Below are 6,000 nucleotides of genomic sequence, written 5' to 3'. Positions count from 1 at the left end.
AGTCCGTACGTAGCTACTATTCATGTTTGTGTTCGGGTAGTTTTAGGTTTATACCATGCTTGTGGACACCATTATTTTATTATATTTGTTAACTGTATCAAATGGAAATGAGTTGAGGATTTTTAAGAATTTAAAAGCTTCGAGTCGAATTGTCTTTATTTTGAAAAGAATCAAGAAAGGGTTATGATCTGTTGATAAATATATATTGGACCGCATCGCATGTATCATTCGCGAGCGGGGTAATAGATGCATCTATGGTTCACGCCGTTCAACCCTCGGTAGTGTACAGTTTACATTTATGTTAGATCGGGCAGAACGTCCTCGGTGGTATTCGTGTGTGATAATAGAACTGGAAGTTCCTTTTATAATTGGTATAAATTCATTATTTGAAAGATTATTTGTTTTAAATGAAGGAAGTGATTTGAGTCCTTAAATAGGGTGATGAATTGTTCAGTTATTTCTTGTTCTGAGTTTTATTGATATATATATCATGCTTAATTAGAATTTCATATTATCATATTGTTGGCCCTTAGTAAGTGTCGAAGTCGACCCCTCGTCACTACTTCTTCGAGGTTAGGCAGGATACTTACTGGGTACGTGTTGATTTACGTACTCATGCTACACTTGCGGCACATTTTTGTGTAGGTGCATATATATATCTAGTGGCCTTAAGGGCGCAGAGGCGCGGTTATTGCGGGAACTTAGGTGAGCTGCATTCCACGTTACGAGTCCGCAGCCAACAGAGTCTCCTTCAGAGTATTTATATTTTCCTATCCAATTTGTATTCCGGACAGATGTTGTATATTATTTTATATTCTTAGTTGATGCTCATACACTTATGACACCGGGTTTGGGGCGATTATGGGTTGCACTATATTGAAATTTTTAAAGATATTATTATTTATTTTGTAAACTTCATCTTTTACTATTTATTTGAAGGAAATATGATTTCAGAAATATTAAAAATGAGAACCAAATTAAGTACTTATTTTTGGCTTGCCTGACAGCGGTATCCGACGCCATCACGACCTTTAATGGATTTTAGGTCGTGACACCTTGGTATCAGAGCACTAGGTTCACTTAGGTCTCACGAGTCATGAGTGAGTCTAGTAGAGTCTTGCAGATCGGTATGGAGACGTCTGTACTTATCTTCGAGAGGCTACAGGGTTGTTAGGAGCACTTCCCTTCTTGATTCCTCGTCGTGCGATTTGATCCCTGTGAGGCTTATGCCTTCATTTCCTTCCTATTCAATCTTACGCAGCATGAAGCGCTTGTTATAAATTGGGAATCGAGGAATTTGAATGGTACTAAAGATGTGGTGCCTGTTTCTCCCTGCATATTTGCTTTGGGTTATTGTCGTCGCCTTGAGAAAGGTCTTTCTGTCGTTTTAGCTCAGCATTAGTATTACCTAAGGTTTTGAGACTTGGCATTGATTGTTATGACAATTCGCGCGCTGCTATCGCATAGTGTTTGTGTAATGGTAGGATGCTTGTCTACGCGTCGAAGCAGTGAATGACTTGGAAAGGAGGTTTACTCAGTGCATGATTCAGAGATCTAGTATTTTATTTTCGGCGAAGGAAAGGTAATCGGACTATGAATGTTCAGGTTTGGATTGACGGAGTAATGAGGCTTGGTATTTTGAGCGTGGTAGAATCTCCATCTGTGATGTGGTGTAGTCCCCCTGGATTGAATGTGTTAAGTTGGCCGGTGTTATGGTCTTCATCAATTTGCCTTCGGGCAGGGTGGTATGAAACAGTGTCGGGGAAGCGGCTGTCAGAGATCGCAGTGTGTGGTGGTTCAGGACTTAATCGGTGGTCCGGGTGTTGAGGGCTCAAGGAAGATAATCTTCGGAAAGGTTTAAAGTTGGTAGCGATCTATTGGTTCAAGTGCTACAGATATAGATATTGAGTTAAGGCAACAACTAGGCAGTGAAGGATGAGGAAGGACATGTGGGGGGTGTCTTACGGTGGTTAAATTTCTAGAAGGTCAATGTGAGAAACAGAAGTTGGGTAGTTGCTTAAAGGAGAGGGTTTGACCAAAGTGGGAAAGTGGCAGAGTGGCATATGAGTTCTGTGGTAGGATGACTAAACGCCTTGGGAAAAGTTTAGAGTGATTTGGAACTCATGGTGGACAGTGACTAAGTCTACAAACTGAATTTGGAATATTGGCTGCTATACGGAGAAGGGTTGGATACGACGGAAAAGAATTGCATGATATGAAGAAGGATACAACATGACTTTGGATTGGAATGTATCGCCGCACGTTTAGTTGATGTCAATAGGGAGTGAACGGGCTTGTAAGGCTGGTGAATAAGAATAGTCTCAAGATGGTTTAAGGATTTCATAGTAATTGTACTCGGTGCAGTATTGTTGGAAGATGTCGGCATGGAATTTCCACAGGTGGGTTATTTCTAGTGAGCAGATTAACTGTTGCGTGGTTTTGATGAAACTTCTACGAAGAATTTTACTGGCTATCCGGTAAGAGGTCGAATATGTAAATGTGGCTAGTGATTCAAGGCATTCATGAAATGATTAACAGGAAGATTTCGAGAAATTTGGCGGGTCGATTACGCAAGGTCATGTCAGTAAGGAAGAAGGAATCTTAGTAGGTTCCAGAGTTATACAATGGTAGCTTCAAGCTAAGTGGGAGAGCCCCACCATTTATGATTAGATTGCATGGGTATCTACTTGTGAGGTTTCTGGTTATCAGCATGTTGGTGGGTTATTACGACTAAAGAAAGAGGACATCAGTGGTGATTTGAGCCAAGGATTTGAGGAATGTGTGCTATAATTTGTCTTATCGATTCATGTTCAGGCTTTGGGAAGACTCAGAGTTTATGCTTTGCGTAGATGTGATTTACAAGGAAAGTGATTGAGCCGGGTGCTTCTTTGAGATGGTGTTCATGTGCTAGTAGAGCCTTGGGGTTTGATTATATTCGGGACCAAGTCAGAGTGGGTGACTCTCAACAACGGTCCTAGCGGATTCAAAAGTTAAAGTTGGTGCCTAAAGATTTCGAGTCCGTAGTATGGTTAAGTATTGAGTTGTTGTAGCGGATTATAAAGGGGGCTTGAAGTGTTCTATATTATCTTCAGTATGCGGTGTAGCAGTGGAAGAATAGGAGAAATAACTTCGGAATCATAGGGAAATTATCAGAATGAGTGTACCCGTTGAAGATGCGAATATGCGCACAAGGAAAGTATGAGATGGTTCGTGGGTTTTGGAGACAACGTCGTCTCGTGAAATAAGGTCACTCAGGATAAATGCGGATTTGGGTTCATGATGTTTTGAATTGAGCTATCATTATTTCTAGGGCAAGTCCCAAGTAAATTAGAAGAAGTGGCTCGGTTGGTAATGGTTGAATCAGCACGGTTATGGCAGTGGCCAGTTTCTCCAGCATGAAGTTATACATGTAGTTTATGGCTGTGCACTTGGGCTTGAACGCCACCACAACTTGGGTGATTTGGGAGGTATTTGATTCGTATGGCTTTGTTATGTAGAGGGATTTCCAGAAGAGTTATGACATCTTAGATTACGACATGAGGTTGTATTTTGTGCGGTTTGGGAATTCAGTCACGTGTGGCAATGGTCCTCCTGCAATGAGTTGAGTAAAAGGTTTCTATATGATGAAATGTTTATCCTATTAGTGGATCAGGGGTTATTATGGAATTCTGGTACTCTCACGTATTGGCATGTTAGGTGCAGCGAGCGGCATGGGAAATTGGAAGCTGGGGATCAAGGTTGCGGTTCGGTGTTGACAAGAATGTCACGAGCTCGGATGATCAGGGAAGAATTTGAATGTTTAGAGTAAGCGTTTATTGTCTTTAGCGTCACATGAGATCGGTGTCCTGTGCAAGAGGCTTTGTGTACTGATTGGGGCTTCTTGATTTGCTTTACAGCATTAGTGTGACCGATGGTATGGATGTGCAGACTTGTTACCTAGTACGGAGGGTCGTGGGGGTGTATCCCACAGAAGATTGTATAATTGTGACATGTAATCACTTGATTGATTAAATATTTAAAACCAAGTATGGAGATTGTAGTACTATCGCTAATGTGAGAATTTATGCCTGAAGGGCGCTCGGTTCATTTGGTTGTGGAATGTGGAAGTTTATTCCGGATTTGACGGCTGTTCTTATGTGTCGTGAATAGGTTGTTGTGGGTCCTTGAGAGGCTATTCAGCCAAGCATGGTATGATCAGAATCGGTTGAGGTCCGTGGATGGATCTATATGTGAATGTGGGCTTTATATCAGGCTGGATGTGCTCATCTCAGCATAGCGTTGTCTTCGGAAGGGTCTTCGAGCCTTGGATGTTATTCCTGTCATCAGGTATCCCGTGTAATCTATATCATACCAAGTGGATTGTTAGGTGGTTTGGTTATTCGCACTCGTATTAAGATCCCGTATAGTTTGTGGTCTTATGTGAGCAGGATGGCTCTCGAGATGCAGATCGTATATCGCACCTTAGTCATGCTTGAGTTTTATAGTGTATAACGCTACCCGTCTCCCCGGGATTTGTATTATTCACTTGGCGTGCTTATGGTTGATATTTGGGCATTTCGTGAGTATAAGCATTACGACTCGATGTGTGTTTTCCTTAGATTATTATGTGTGGATCGGGTGGCACGCCGCCACGGATATGTTGGTTGGATTGGGTTGCACGCCTCAACAGTGTGTTATTGAGTACAGTTTCCCATATCTATTATTGCGTGTTTTGCTTCACATTTCCTGAGGAAGGTTCATAACATCCTTTCGGTTATTTAATTAGTTATGTGGGTTGAGTAGTTCTTTCCAGAGTTTGTTTTTCCTTATGTATCACATTCGAATTTGTGGATTTTTGGCACATGGTGGCGTCATATTAGACCTTTGGTAGTGTTTGTGGTGGCTTATTACCGGAATGACTTGTATTGGGTGAGACGAGATTTTTGGACCTGAGATCAGTGCGATCGGATTTATATGAGGCATATTTAAGAGCAAATATTGTTATTCAGTCCAGAGTGAGGTAGTGGTTCTTGTCGGGAGGAGAGACTCCATAAATTGTGATTCGGCATGTGGTTATGAGTTCTACACATCTTCTCTGTCGTGGCAATATTGCAAGAGTTGGAACAGGACTTATATGGGTCATGAGGTGTGTTGTGAGCACCGGATTCGGGGAATTTCGGCTGTTGTTATCAGGGGATGTTATTATGGTCATGTGAATTATGCGGTGCATGGCGTGGATTCTGCGGAGGTATGCAAACATGTATTGGTGCATCTTGTAGTGATTAATACGATGTTCGTATGTTGGAAACAGACCTGGTAGAGAATTTCAGATGTTGGAATTTGGCTATAAGGCTAATTTGACTAAAAAAAGGAGGATTTTCAGGTTTGCTCGAGCAAATGTGCTCAATTGGGTTGTGGTAGCACGGGTAGGTGCACGAGGTATTAAACAGGGATTTCAGGAAACTCCAGAAGCAGTTCTTAGCACGTTCGCGAATGAGCGTATGATTAAGTAGGAGAGAATGTAACGACCCGACCGGACATTTTGAGCTCTAGTGCGTCATACAGCGGTTTGAGACCCTGAGCAGCTTCACTTTAGGTATTATGACTTGTACGCATGGTCGAAATTTAATTTCAGGAAGTTCGAAGTTGATTTGGAAGAAAATTCTAATTTCGAAAGCTTTAAGTTGGAAGAATTGACTAAGGTTTGATTTTTGAGTAAACGACCTCAGAATCGGGATTGAAAGGTTCCAACAGGTTTGTATGATGATTTTGGACATAGGCGTATGTCCGGATCGGGTTTTGGATGACCCGGGAGCATTTCGGCGCCTATTATGGAAGTTTGGCGTTTTGAAAGAATTTCATAAATTTGGGTTGAAGTGCATTTCAATATTATCGATGTCTGTTTGGGATTCTGAGACTGGGAATAGCTCCGTATGGCAATTCTGTTATTGGAAGCGCGTCCGGAAATGGATTCAGAGGTCCGTAGGTCATTTTGGGGTCATTTGGAGAAAGTTAGAAACT

This window comes from Nicotiana tomentosiformis, chromosome 5 (assembly GCF_000390325.3).
Source record: "Nicotiana tomentosiformis chromosome 5, ASM39032v3, whole genome shotgun sequence".
NCBI lineage: Eukaryota > Viridiplantae > Streptophyta > Magnoliopsida > Solanales > Solanaceae > Nicotiana > Nicotiana tomentosiformis.
This window is presented reverse-complemented; position numbering follows the sequence as displayed.